At 38.3% G+C, this 13,714-nt stretch overlaps 1 protein-coding gene across 3 annotated transcripts in view; it reads right to left on the bottom strand.

The window, feature by feature from the left end:
* Bx (Beadex) overlaps window positions 1-13,281 on the bottom strand; it is a 73,265-nt gene extending 59,984 nt beyond the window's left edge. The window contains exon 1 of one of the 3 annotated variants that reach the window (XM_065227246.1): window positions 11,990-13,281. The gene's annotated coding sequence lies outside the window, so the exon portion shown is untranslated. The remainder of the gene's footprint in view (window positions 1-11,989) is intronic. The other 2 variants (XM_065227248.1, XM_065227247.1) reach the window with 2 other exon arrangements.
* Window positions 13,282-13,714: the final 433 nt, after the last annotated feature.

Genomic DNA, 13,714 nt, shown 5'->3' with positions numbered 1-13,714 from the left:
GTCAAATCAACGCCTCTTTTGGATATAACATGCTCTACCAATCCTTGCAACGTCGTTACAATAGACCACTGGCTTCAAAACCATTTCTTCACTATCGTTCAAATAGAATGGTAATTCAGCTACCTCGAAAAAACGCTGGAGTGATTGGTTCAGGATTGTTATTTTGGAAGAGACGTTGGGGGCGATTTCGATGTCTAAGCCCCTTAGACAGGTGCTCAGTTGTAATGTCCGTCTGGTACTCAAATAGCAAGTCTTTTTTATCAAAAACAAATCGTCAGCGGACAGATGTGGTTTCCTTTTCACCTGAATACTAGTAGTAGTGGATTTCCAGCTGGATGGTAGCCCGTGTAGATTAGAGAGCTCTACCTGACCATCTCCATCCGTGGGTTTGTCCCTCATATACTTCGCAACGACAGGATCTCCAGCATCTTGAGCGTTCTGGACAATCCTGAGCAAATTACGCTTCGCTACAGTCTTCGTACAAGTATGTCGTTTACCTTTTGCCATTTCCGAATAGCAATATGGACACAAACTCAACTGGCACTTTTTTTTTCGCATTACCCGAGGAGCTGGCCACGTTTCCCCTTGGATTTAGGTGAAATTGACACTCTTGCAGCAATGCATATCTCGCATGCGCAAATATCAGCGCTTCGAGTGGCAAGTTTTAAATTGTACTTATACTTGTACTTGCGTGGTATTATCAGAATTATTCTGATTACTATTCGAATAAACTGTAAACGAACATGCTCGACAAATTTTTGTAGGATAATACCAACCTATCGATCTAACATCGTGAAGAAAGTGTTGTTCGATAATATCAACCACCTTTGTTGATAGTGGTTGAAGATGCAGCTTCTTCAAGCACAGTATGCACACCACCAAACGATTTTCTTCGTGACTTTTCGGTTTCATGTTTAAGTTTTGCTGTTAGAATTATATGTGTATATAGATAAACGTTTGAATATTTTTTTAATTAGATAGAGCCATACTTTTTTTCAGCAAATCAAAACGATGACACAAAACAACAAAAGTTCACTTTTTCACAAGAAACAAATACCAGTTGGTTCACAATACCACGTGCGCAGAATGCATATGACAGACAGGCTTTTAGAGTCATGACATGCTACGATCAAATTGTATCCAAATCATAAGTTCCACTGATTTTTTTCAAACCATCCTTTGAAAAGGATGATTTTTGATAATTTTCAACCGTAATTCATACAAAAAAAAATTCTAGACCCCCCCCCCCCCCCGGGGAAAAGGGGAGAGCATAAACTTTCGTTTGGTGAGTGTTTTAGCGATACTGATTTGTTTTTATTAATGTTGTTCTACCAGAGACACCGTGTATCTCGAGATCCTGACCAGATAGAAAGTAACTGTCTTTCACAAAGTTTTCCAGGAGGTCAAAGCCTATTGCTTGGTGCTCAATAGTTCAGAATTTGCTCACTACACGACGGTAGTACACACGTGAAATTATCATATAAAATATCTCGAGTTCCCAACCAGATTGAAAGGTATTGTCTTCGGTATTGTTGTACAGGAGGTCAAGGCTTTTTCGCAGTTGAACAGTAGTTCAGAGTTTCCTCACTTTGCGGCGCTACTATACATGGTCAAATCTCACGTAGTATGGTCACAGTTTACGCGGTTTCCATTTACATTTTCCCTATTATCCGCATTTTAAGGTGTTTACTGTAATCAAAGTTTAGCTTGTTTCGATAAAAACAAGTTTTACAAACAAGAATACTCGTTGGTTTCAGATTGATTGGTAACTCAGCAGCAAAATGGCAATGGAAAACTCATGTGTGTTGTACAAAGGTTAATTCTAGTAAGTCTAAGATCTCAAAACATGCAATGTCTTGAAGTTTCACATGTTCAAGATATTGAAAATTTTCAAAGGGCCAGAACTAAGGAAAACAATTCAAATGATTTATTTCGTATTTGTAATTAACTTTATGAATGATAAGAGATCTTCAGTTAAGTCCCATTAACTTCACAAAATGTGTAGAAACTTTACAGAAGTTCTGATGAATGAAAGAAATGCTGGAAATTTCAGTGAAGCGGGAACATAAGGGAAGTTAACATCCTGAAAATATGGGGAACCTACTGGAAGCGTTAAGGTTCAATTTACTTTGATGCATTTTTTAATAATTTAAAAGCAGTTTTTTTCGACGCGTTATTTTAGATTGCAAAAAGCTCGCGTCATTTTGTGTAAAATATCAAAAGGAATCGAATAGTGCGAGCTTTTTGCAATCTGAAATAATGCGTTGGAAAAAACTGCTTTTGAAATTTTCCAAAAAGCATCAAAGTAAATTGAACCTTAAGAACCTCAAAGCGCTTCCATTAGCTTCCGATAAAGTGCAGAAAATTTTAAGAAGTTCCTAGAATTTTAAAGAGCCTCACCGGTGTCAAGAGAACTTTAGAAATACGTTGGAGGCGAACCAGCCCCAGGCTGAAAGCCTCCCTAATAAAGATAAATTAATTAATTAATTAACTTTACAAATATAGGGAACTTGAGGAAAGTTGTGAAGACTTTTAAGAAAGAAGTTCTAAGTATGTAGTGTAAGATGGGGTAAGATGTATCCCCGCACAGTGGGACCATACCAAATTAGCAGGTTGCTGGGATTTCTCATTGCCTGTTCAAGTTATGGCAAGCGCAAGTGCATGGGCAGTTAAAAGTCATCGTGTTTGTTTATACTGATTCCAGTTGAATTCAATATAGCAGTTGGTTCAGATAGTGGAATAATAAGGAAAGATAAGAAAATATTTCGGAAAGATTTGTTTAAAATGTGGTTACAGAAATATGGTGCATCAAGTACTATGAGAATGCAGCAACGATGGAAAACAGCTAAACAAAAAGTGGCAAGGTTATGTTCAGAATTCCACAATCGCTGGAACAAAGCAAGAAGGACGCAAAGCCTCTTTGAGTTCAATAATAGAAGTTGGCAGAGCATTTTCTTGTAATAGTGTGAAAGTGGGAAGGCCAAGAAAATTGTTTTCCAGCCTAAATCAACAAAATAAATGGCGAAGAGTCAAAGGGTTGAAACATTAGGCTTACATATCCGGAATGAACGCTCAAATCGAGGGGTGCGAAGACGTTGCCAAACTTCTGCAAGGGGAAATACAGGTAACACCTACTCGAGCAAAAAAGATTCGACAAGCATGAAAATCCGAAAAAGGTTTCAAAGAGACACCGCGTGCTGACAGATGATGAGGGACTTGGATTTTTTTTTATTGATGGCGATTTCAGTAGAGATCAATGGATATTGCTTCGAAATATGTCAACGCAATGCACCGCACCCCAAACATTGGTGGATCACGTTTCTCACTTCACTAGTGACAAAAGTCACTTTGACTCTCGGAATAACCCCCACATATAGATGGTATGGAAAATTTGGGAGTTGAAGATCTTGAACTGTTATCAAAATGGAGGTTAGATTATAAACAGAAGTTTGAGGGTGAAGAGTAGGATGACAGTTCAATTCGTATAACATCAATGGAAGCATTTTGATTTGTGTACAGGGTGGCAACCAATGAAGATGTTTTTAGACGGCTGCTTATGACTTCGGACTCCTTCATAACAAATCTAAGACGACCAACTCTGAAAAAAAAATCTACGAAAGTGTTGCCAGCAGCAAAGAAACTTTTGCAAATTATCTGATAGTGATTTAGACACAGCAACTGATGATGAAGAAATCCTGTAACACAATACAGCTTTAATTTTATGCACTAATTTTAACAATGATCAACATTGTGTAATACATGAATAAATTAACAAACCAATAAAAGAGCAAAAGTAAAAATAAATACTCAAAACGACGCAAAGAAAAATGGAAAAACCTATGTACCCGAGCAGAGGCAATGATTTTTAGTAGACTAATACTTCATATTACGATAAAATTGCTTTGCAAAGCAAATAAAACGATGTACATTATTGCTGTCTTCAGAAAAGTTGTGTATTTTGATGATTTGAAAACTTTGTAGAATATGCAAAATCGGTTAGTTAAGATTTATGCTACGAAAAAGTAAAAAAATCGATTTAAATGTAGTCCTGCCAGTAATCCAATTATATATAGCAAGAATTATGATGTAGCAACTTGGTGTCTTCAGCAAAGTTTCTTAAAATGCAAATTTCTAAAACTTTGCCAAAGACATAAACCTATTATCTTGTGATTATAAAAAATTAGTTTTTCACCTTAATAAAAAAAAATCAAGTGCATATTTCAAACGATGCAGAAACCCATTTCAGGAAACTTTGTCGAAGACACCCAAACGCTAAAACATCGGGAAAGGTTCGAAAAGAGTTTTGACCGTCTTTTTTCAGAATGGCGCCACTGTGCCCCAGGGCAAAATGACTTTTTAGTGTTTAAAATACGGTTTTTACCTCTTTTTCGAGGATCTGTTAAAATCGCTAGCAATGTCTGAACTACCGATGCTGCATGAATTTCCCGAATAAATCCACGAAAATATTATATACTGAAAATGTATTCAAAATTTGCCAAAAAAGTCATCTTGCCCCGGGGGTGCATCTTACCCCATTTTACCTCACCTCAGAAAAGCTAAATCTAGAGCTCTTTGGAGAATTTCAGAGATCTTAAGGGCAGTTCCTGTGACTTTAGTCCATACAATTGTAGTCGTTTAAAGATCTATAAGCGTGAGTCTAGAAAAAAATTAAAACATCAGAAATATTACAGGAATTTCACAGAAATCCATAGGATTTCAGGTAAGTTTAAAGGTGTTTACGAGAATTCCATTTGTTTCTGATAAGAACCGAAATCTTCAGTATAAATGAGAGCTTCAGGGAAGCTCCGAGAACTCAAGACAGATCAGAGAATCAATAGGCAGTTCAAATAATTTCAAGTAAATTGCAGAAACCTTAAAGAAGTTTCGAAAATCTCAGGGAATTTCCAGAATCTTCAGCAGCTTCGAGAGATTTTCCGGAACGCAATAAAAATTATATAAACATGAAATACTATATGAAATTTAGTTTATTTGATTGGAACCAGCGAATCCAAACACACAAAGCAACCAACGATACCGAAAAAAGGCTTGCTACGACAAAAACTTTTTTTACAAAAGCCGTTACGCCCTAATTCCAGCTCTATCTAGGCATGGTTGAGAACATAGCTTGATCGGAATCGGGAAAAGACATAACAAAAAAATCCCATTCACACACGTGTATCATCTTCGGCTTTACTTCGTGAAGCAGCTTGCCAACATTTTAGTCATTCATTTCTACTGACCCGAGCGAGCTGTGTTTCAGGAGCTGTTTGTCATCAAAAAAGGAAGAAGATTATATCATTATTGCTTTCAATTTCTGACAAAGCGTTATCATTCGGTTCGTTGATCGCTTGTCATTTTGTCATTTGAAGATATTTTTGATTTCTTGATTAGAACACACCTACGAAGTTTCATTAGTTAAAAAAAATGCGAGAATTTTTAGCAAGTACCGAAATCTTCAAGAAATTTCAGAGAACTTCCAAGTAATTAAGATATTTTTAGATAGTTTCATGATATTCAGTGAAGCTCCGAGTACTTCGAGGATGATCAGATAACTTCAGAACACTCCTATTAATTTAAAGGGAGTTCAGTGGAATTCTGAGATTTTCCGAAAATTGTATGATTGATCCGAATAGTTCAGAAGCGTCAGGGAATTATGAATATAGATCAGAAAATTTGCCGGAACATTAAACAAATTTAGATAACTTCAGCGATAAGTTCAGGGAAAATTATTGATTTATGGCAAAGTTCCGTGAGTGTTCATAAATTATATTAATCTTAAGGAAAACTAAGGAAACTTCAAGGCAATTTAATTAAGTTCAGTAAATTGCGGATTCTTATAAAAAAACGAGAATTTCAGGGCAGTCCAGAGCTGTACCTTGAGATCATTTCGACCCCAAATTCAAATTGTCATATCTAAACGAAGGTTCAATGGATTTTTGAAATTTTAAATTTTTGGTAAAGTAAATTTAATGCAATTTCAGTTTAATTAATCAAAGTTCATTTAACTCATTTGATCCTCTCTCATAGGGAGGAATGATCCCAACCAAATAGGATGTTGCTTCCTTGTGCAAAGTTATTTAGGAATACAAGGTCTACTACTTACTAGATGCCGCTGCAACGAAAGTGAACAAGTGGCACCATCTTATCTACAGATACTGCTCATATGGATGATTCCCATCTTCAGCAAAGTTGTTCAGATGGACAAGACCTATCTTAAAGAAAAAAAATTAGTTCAGAATTCACCACCAGGCGGAACTAGTGTGACATACAGTTTTCATTGTTTGCCCTAACTTAACATCTTGAGTCGATATAAAGTTCCCGTCTTGGGAAAAGTTGTTCAGACTGACAAGGCCTATTTTATGGTAAAGAGTTCAGCTCAGAATTATCTCACCAGGCGGCGCTGGTGTTACATTAATTTTGAACTGTTTGCTCTAACTTATGAACTAGATAGAAGGTTTCCGTCTTGGGTAAAGTTGTTCAGATGGACAAGACTAGTTTCAGTCAAAGTAACTGATGTTGTTTTTTGTGTTTTCTCAAAAATAAGATGCGGTTTTATGAGGTTTTATCTTATTTTTTAGAAAACATTTTTTAAATAAACGAAAGCTTAAATTAAATTTGCTATTTCTTTCTAAATGTTGATGACAAGAATCTTCTGAACAGAGTTGTCAACTAATGAATTATTTTTGTCTGATCAAGATTGTTGAAGAAAGCGATATTCTAATTAGTTCATATGTTAAATAAAAACAAAAAATACAAAGTTAAGCTTTAGCGATCTCTGGGGAGTAAATTCTAAACGATGATGATTACCATATAATTGTTTTGGTTCATCTTAAACACTTTGCCGAAAACAGAAGCCATATATCTAGGTAAGCTGTCAAGGGAAACCAAAAAATCCGAAACAACGTGCAGCAACAGTGCGAACAGATGAGTAAGTTCTGAGCTAAACTGTTTACCATAGAATAGGTCTAGTTTATCTGAACAACTTTGCCCAATACTGGTGCCTTCTATCTAGTCAAGATGTTAAGTTAGGATAATCAATTCAAAATGAATTATGCACTAGCGCCCCCTGGTGAGTGAATTCAGTGCTGAACTTTTTACCAAAAAATAGGGCTTGTCATACTAAATAACTTTTCTGAAGACGGCAGCCTTCTATCGAATCCATCTGGGGGCAAACAATTCAAAATAAATATCACACGAGCGCCGGCTGGCGAAAAAATTATGAACTAAACTCTGTACTTTAGGATAGGTCTCGTCAATCTGAACTACTTTACCGACGACGGAAACCTTCTATCGAGTTCCTATGTTAAGTTAAAGCAAACAATGAAACATGCTCTATTAGACTGATGCTAAATTTGAAATTTTCGCTCCACAGCGCTCAAACGGTTCCAAATTGGGCCCTGATTAGCCTCCCAAAATTTGAACTCATTTAGTGAGAAACTGACTTGGCATAAACCATTTGAAGTTTATATGGGAATTACTATGAAGAAACCATAGTTATATTGATTGATGAACGTTTTAGTAGGTATGCAAATTCACTTGGGGTTCTTCTCAGTATTTGCTTTATATTCTCCCAAAACTTCCATGGAATTATTCTAAAAATTCACTTGGACCGCTTCTCTGAATTCTCTAAAATATATCACCAGAATGTACTCAGAAGACTTGTTGCAATTCAATTGAAATATTCCTCAAAATTTCGGTGGAACTATCCTTGGATTTCAATAACAAATTCCTTAGATTTCTTCTAATAATTTGTTTGGCAAAGTCTCTTGGAAGTCTTTTCCGAATGCCATCGAAGATCTCCTGGAGTTATTCTCAGATTTAAATGTAATCCTCCTTTTAGCACTCCCCTCTCGCCATAAGTACACAGATAAAAATTCTGAATTTTAATAGTGATGTAAACATTCGTTACACGTAAACTTGTATTTCATTTCACGCAACCGAGCAACTTGTAAACAATTTTGTTTACAACAATGGGCTTTTGTATAGAATATTTGCTACATTGCATGAAATGTCTCAGATCATTACATGATATATAATGTAAACGTATATGATATGTGACGCTCCATTTATAAGCATCATATTGAACAGAAATTTACACTACTTTTTCGAACTGTTTATTCTTTAAAAAAATGCCAAAGATTTATGGGCCGGATTCGTTTTCTCCCACAAACTTCATGAAATTATCCTCAGAATTTTCGTGGAATATTCCTCTGAAGTTCACAGGAGTTCTGCTCGTATGAGTTTTCATTAAAATTAACTTTTAATTCAAAAAAATTCCTCAGAACTAAAGGGTGATACGGTCAAAATTTGGTCAAGGGAAAACGCGTGTAAATCGGTGAAATCGTTTATTTAAAAAATCAAATTAAATTTCTTTTTCAAGTTCAATAAGTATAAAATTCAGGAAAAATATTCAGTTAGGCTTCCGCTTTTCCAAATCCGAATTGCCGGGCCTTACGCTTGACCCCTGCCATCAGATTTTGTACAGCCACCTTGCCACCTTCTTCGCCGCAGAAAGCCAGTTTGCCTTGAACTGCTGCTCGCCCTTAGCAGTTTTTTTGGTCTTCTTTAGGTTCCGCTTGACAATAGCCCAGTATTTCTCAATTGGGCGGAGCTCTGGCGTGTTGGGAGGGTTCTTGTCCTTGGGAACCACCTGCACGTTGTTGGCGGCGTACCACTCCATGGCCTTTTTACCGTAATGGCAAGATGCCAAATCCGGCCAAAACAGTACGGAACAACCGTGTTTCTTCAGGAAAGGCAGCAGACGTTTATTCAAACACTCTTTCACGTAAATTTCTTGGTTGACAGTCCCGGAAGCTATGAAAATGCTGCTTTTCAAGCCACAGGTACAGATGGCTTGCCAAACCAGATATTTCTTTGCGAACTTTGACAGTTTCATGTGCTTGAAAACATCTGCTACCTTTCCCCTTCCTTTTGCCGTATAAAACTCCTGTCCCGGAAGCTGCTTGTAGTCGGCTTTGACGTAGGTTTCGTCGTCCATTACCACGCAGTCAAACTTCGTCAGCATCGTTGTGTACAGCCTCCGGGATCGCGCTTTGGCCGTCGTATTTTGTTTATCATCGCGATTTGGAGTCACTACCTTCTTGTAAGTCGATAGTCCGGCTCGTTTTTTGGCTCGATGCACGGTTGTAGACGATACACCCAGCTTATTTGCGGCATCTCGGAGTGAGAGGTTAGGGTTTCGCTTGAAACTACCGGCAACTCTCTTTGTCGTCTCAGCGGCTTCCGGTTTTCGATTTCCCCCCGATCCAGACTTCCTGGCTGTCGACAAACGTTCCCCAAACACTTTAACATTTGTAACGGTTGATTTGGCAACTTTTAGCGATTTTGCCAACTTTGCGTGCGAGTAGCTCGGATTTTCGCGATGCGCGAGCAAAATTTTGATACGCTGCTCTTTTTGCTTGGACGGCATTTTGACAACTGAAGAGTGAATTCCAAAATCAAAATAGGAGCAACATTCTAAACACACACACCTTCAAAATGAGGGGTGTTCAGGTTTTTTAAATGCAAAATTGAAAGAAATACGTCAAGTTGATATTGACCAAATTTTGACCGTATCACCCTTTATACCTTGAATGCAGATTGCACTTGATGCTTTTTCTCAAAGATGTTTATCCCAGAACTCTCTCGGAGTGAAATTATTATAAAATTTCATGAGCCATTAAAACTGGGCAAGAAATTTGACTCCATATTCTATAAAATTTCTTGAAGTATTGTAGCTTTTAAGTAAAAAATTTGTGGAAAGTATGCATATTTCAGAACCAAAAAAAGAGAGCCACTAGAAAGACGAAGAAGAGCAATACAAGTAAATTTTAAATTCGTTAATGAACAATCTCAGCGGTTTGGGCCTCCTGTTTATTTATTAGGGTTTTCAAAAGTTCAAAGTCATGGAACATCACAGTCGTTTGACTATCTCACCAACAATTGTATAGCTCAGTTAGACGAATTCAGTACTCAACAGCGACTGCTGGCATTAGGAAGCTACTGAAGGTCTATTGCTGCTTCTTCTATAGCTGGTGAGAATTTTAGGTCGAATCATTCCTGATTGCTCGAGTAGCATGATGATAATGTAGAGGCACATCTTTCACTTTCCGGTTGAGTTCTTATGATACAGGATTCGGTGAACGTCTATCAGAACCCGGTACAGAACTTTCTTCTCATGGGTGGACAACTTCTGCCATCAGTCACCCTTCTCCTTCTCGTGGAGGGGCAGAACTTCGAGGTTGGCAACGGTCATCGTATACTGGTTAGCAGTTCCAGCAGAGGCCGATGAACTAGCGCTTGTCAATCTTCTCATTCGTTTGGCATCGTTGAGCCAAGAGGAATGAATGTTCTACAAAAAAAAAAGACTCAAATGTGTGTTATTTGATGCTCGTTTTACTTATAAACAGGACAGGCACAGTGATTACACTCCTATATGCAATGAGAACTCGACAATGTAAACAAATAATCTCAAAAGTCATAACTGCGGGGTTTCCAAACTTATGGGTTACTGAGACTGACAGCTTGATTAATACACTTCGGCACATTCGGCACAACACAGGGCACAGCTTTCGGCACAGACATAATACTCGGTAAAGATTGAGATGTGCAGAGTTGAGTAACCCTTGGTACCTACAACTTTGTCCCAGACGTCATTTCGATTGGGAATGACGTTTTAGAGTTGATTAATTAAAAACTTTCTAATACGCCATTTGAAGTATTTTGCCGTAATAATGGCCGAATTTCAGCTCAGATGTGGATAATTGACCATAACAAACAATTATGTTTTGTGGAACTGCTCCTTCCAAAATAACATCAAAATTAAACTCATTTTTTTTTCAAAATTCCCATTGAATTCTCTTTATAAATCCAATAGAATTTATCACAAGATTCTGTTGGCAGTTTGCATACAATCATGGAATTCTTCTAAGAATATCTGAATTTAAACTATCTTGAAATTTAACTTAAAACTTACTTTAATTAAAAGTCTAATTAACCGAACCTTAACCGAAGAAGATTGCTGTTGAATTACGGATTACTGCTGTTAAATTACTGAATTACTGCTTTAGTATTTTAAATACTTTTGTTTTTAACTGGCTCAACGTGGAAGTTGCAGAAGATTGAGAGATTATCCCCTAGAAATTGGTCTGATTCCTCGACCCGTTTCATAAGTTATTGCATTCACAAGAATTATCAGTTTGGGACCAAATTCGTGAGTAAGCGGAGAAGCATCGTTAAGATAATTCAGAGTAAAATCGATTGTCGTTGGTAGGTTATTTCGGTTTTCAACTGTACCGATAATATTTTCTCCTTGTTATAAATAGAAGGGGAAATGGATGTAATGTCAGCCTAAGTGCCCCTAATTTGGGCCCATATCCATTAGTACTGTCCCCATGACGCGTTTATCTAGATAAAATTGATAAATAGCAGATGTTTAAAGATGACCCCAATCTTAGATCCATAGGCCAACATTAGAGCCATTTCCCCTATATGACCAATGTTTTCCATGCAGTTGTAAAAAATTTCTTCCGATGGTATTTACAGGTAAATCGTTCCAATTTGTGTGCTGAAATAGAATAAAGCTTAACTAACTAACTCGTTCCAATCCGAAGGTGGTTCACTAAGAGAAAAGGGTCCATAAACGGGAAATTTACCCTACTTTACCTAGAAAAAAAACTGGAAGTCGCACAATACATTGCCAATTCAGAGAAAAATTAGCATCATGCTACTTATTGACATCGCAACTTGGAAACCGTCCCAATTATCGAATGGCATTCGGTTGATGGGATGAAGTTGCGTCCCAACTAGCGACTGTAACACCAATTTCTATGATGTTCACCATTGCGTTAAAGCATTGCATGTTTAAATTTTAATTATATCCATCGAATACATCAGTTACATAACTCATTATACTACGATCCCTTTTCCATCCTAAAATTCCCACCAGAAAATCCTACAAAAGCTATCAAAGCAAATCAAAATCACTCACGGATAACTGACTGTTGGCAACTATCTTGGCCGAGGGTTCTGTGTGCACACAGTTGCCGGGTTGCCGTTTGCGAAATTCCTTCCGTGTACGAGCGCGCCCGGACAGGTACGCCGCAGCACCGTGGGATTCACAGAGACCTTCAAAGGCGGACTCCGTCCTGCTTCCGTGCCTTGCCCTGCCTTGCTGTGACCAATCGATCCGGTGGAATCCGTTGCCTGCACCGCACCGCACTGACTGGCTGCCGTTCAGCGTGCCTACTACCGATCGAATTACAACACTTCTTTTGCACCTTCTTCCTTCTCCCCCTTCGCGGCCTACTATACGTAATATGCCTACTTTGGCTTCGGCTTCAAACTTCTCAAATTTCGCACTGCTTCGCAGCTTCTTGATGGTTGCCGGTCGGTTTTGTGCAAATTGCAGTGCACTTTATATATTTTTTTTTCCGCTGCAATTCACGAACGCCACGAAATGCCACCGACTTGATGTGTTTGTTGTGTTTTCTAATTAAAATAACTCGCGGAAAGTGATCTCTTCTTTTTCCGAAATTCTTTCGTTGCTTTTTTTTTATTTTGTTGCTGCTGTGAGTGTGTTGTTGGTTCTGCGTTTCTTCTTCTGGCCTAAACACTGCACTGCCTGGCACTAATAAATTTTGACACTTTTTTCGTCGCCTACTGCTCGTTCACGGGATGACACTTGCGGAGCATTCCAAACTCTGCTCTGCTCCAGCACGTTATTTATCTCTTTGAGTAGTTAAATATTTGAATAATTATAACATATTTTTGTTTTGCTCGCCCGGCACGTCACAGTGACTGCTGGCAGACACTCACCACTGGAGCGCGGAGATCTTCTTCATTCATGAAAACAATATTCACATGCACCAATTGAACCAGAGACCATGTGGTTGGTTATCGCAAGCTCTTAATTAAAAATAAGAAAACAATCTACCCTCTGTCACTCCCGCTTCGCTTGATCTCTCCCTCTCCGGACTGTGCGGTAAGAATTAACAATTTTTTATTTAGTTTTAATTGTACCCACTTGATAGATGGTAATTAATTAGACAGATTTGTGCTGGTTGTGTGTGATGTATTTACTTTTTGCGCTATCTCGCCCGCTGCTGGCGTTCTTTTGTTTACTCGCGAAATCACTTTCTGTCACTGATTGTCACTCAAAACAATAGAGAGGACACTACCGCAGCGTAATCTAAGCAACCTTGTTGCAGCCACCTGTTTCACAATACGTATGGTCGCCTACTGAGATCACAATTGCCCGCAACGGTAAATGATTCAAAGATGACACGTTTCGAATTCAAATAACCGGCTTCCGCTGAACGCGACGCTCAAACGTCAACTGCTTGTTATCGCCGCCTGCTTCTCTGCAACTATCACCGCACAACAGACATTTCTCTCTCCCGAATCTCGGTCTATGTACTCTCTCACTCTCTCTCTCTCACTCTGGCATATAAAAGCATGTTCTTCATATCGAGGAGAAAATTTCCCTCTGCCCCTATGTACTGCCCCCTGGAAAATGTTGCCTTTTGACACTTCACACCTTGCGCTCGCTTCGGATTTTCTCTCTCGCTTTCGCTCTCCGCAGCCTCCTTTGGGGGGTGGTAAATAAAGGTGTCGCTTGCTGCGATCGTGCGGTGTGGGAAAAGGACCAACAGCGTGGTTTCGGAAAATTCGACTATGTAAACAATTCGTGGGAGAGCAGCGCTGGATGCTCTGC

Source organism: Ochlerotatus camptorhynchus, unplaced genomic scaffold, assembly GCF_037179485.1.
Source record: "Ochlerotatus camptorhynchus isolate MF236.1 unplaced genomic scaffold, CSIRO-AGI_Acam_v1.1 ptg000268l, whole genome shotgun sequence".
NCBI classification, from domain to species: domain Eukaryota; kingdom Metazoa; phylum Arthropoda; class Insecta; order Diptera; family Culicidae; genus Ochlerotatus; species Ochlerotatus camptorhynchus.
The sequence above is the reverse complement of the archived record's forward strand: the minus strand, read 5'-3'. Positions and strand labels throughout refer to the sequence as shown.